The sequence below is a fragment of the Scyliorhinus canicula genome, chromosome 17, assembly GCF_902713615.1.
Source record: "Scyliorhinus canicula chromosome 17, sScyCan1.1, whole genome shotgun sequence".
Lineage (NCBI taxonomy): Eukaryota > Metazoa > Chordata > Chondrichthyes > Carcharhiniformes > Scyliorhinidae > Scyliorhinus > Scyliorhinus canicula.
In genome coordinates, this window is record NC_052162.1 from 108,163,584 (window position 1) to 108,164,627 (window position 1,044).

At 49.8% G+C, this 1,044-nt stretch overlaps 1 non-coding gene across 1 annotated transcript; it reads left to right on the top strand.

Moving 5' to 3' along the window:
* Nucleotides 1-739: 739 nt before the first annotated feature.
* On the top strand, nucleotides 740-811 carry trnae-cuc. Its single transcript has one exon. It is a non-coding gene; the product is annotated as a tRNA-Glu (tRNA).
* Nucleotides 812-1,044: the final 233 nt, after the last annotated feature.

Here is a 1,044-nt window from a genome sequence, read left to right on the forward strand (position 1 = left end):
TTACCATCGCTGAATCCCGAGTCATCAAAATCCAAATAGAATAGGCCAAAAACTGAATGGGTCCAATCATATGAATACTCATTCTGATAGAGTAGGACAGAGGTTGGGAGCTATACAGAGACTTCCTCAATTCCTGACTCATCAAAGCCTGCCTGTCATCAACAAGGATCTGCAACATATTTTGCGAGGTTGCCTGCGAAATACACTTCATTCATTTTCATGGCTACCGCTACCAACTTGATTTTCCAAATCCACGTGGAGATTGATTGACGCACTGTCTGTTTCACATGTCCTCATTATCTCCTGATATATCCGTCCCACAGTATAGCTACACTCAGAGGGCCAATAAGGTCATCCTACTAGTGTCTTCTTCTCCTTGCTATTTCTCCTTGTAACTTCTCAGCTCATCTCTCGAGAGAGAACGGTGCACGCCAGTCTGTCAGTGATCGTTGTGGTAGTGTCTATGTCTCTCTTTGCAGTGTCTTCTCATTACTGGCCCGATTCTGTCCGATGGCTGCTCGGTTTGAGTCGGGCAGATTAGACGCGATGATCTCTTCTCCCGTTGAAGGCAGCAGTGGCGCCCGTTCTCTACGCCAATCGAGCTGGGCTTAAAACCTATAACTACTGCCAACCATGATTGTGCGATCGTTGTGACGCGATTATGGAGTGACCACTCCACGGTGCGTGCATGGCCGGAATATATGGGGCTTTCGCCCTCCCAAGCCTCAGAACTCTAACCTCCCTGGTGGTCTAGTGGTTTGGATTCGGTGCTCTCACCGCCGCGGCCTGGGTTCGATTCCCAGTCAGGGAATGAAAGTTTATTCTTTGGGGGCAGCACGGTAGCATGGTGGTTAGCATAAATGCTTCACAGCTCCAGGGTCCCAGGTTCGATTCCCGGCTGGGTCACTGTCTGTGCGGAGTCTGCACATCCTCCCCGTGTGTGCGTGGGTTTCCTCTGGGTGCTCCGGTTTCCTCCCACAGTCCAAAGATGTGCGGGTTAGGTGGATTGGCCAGGCTAAATTGCCCTTAGTATCCTAAAAAATA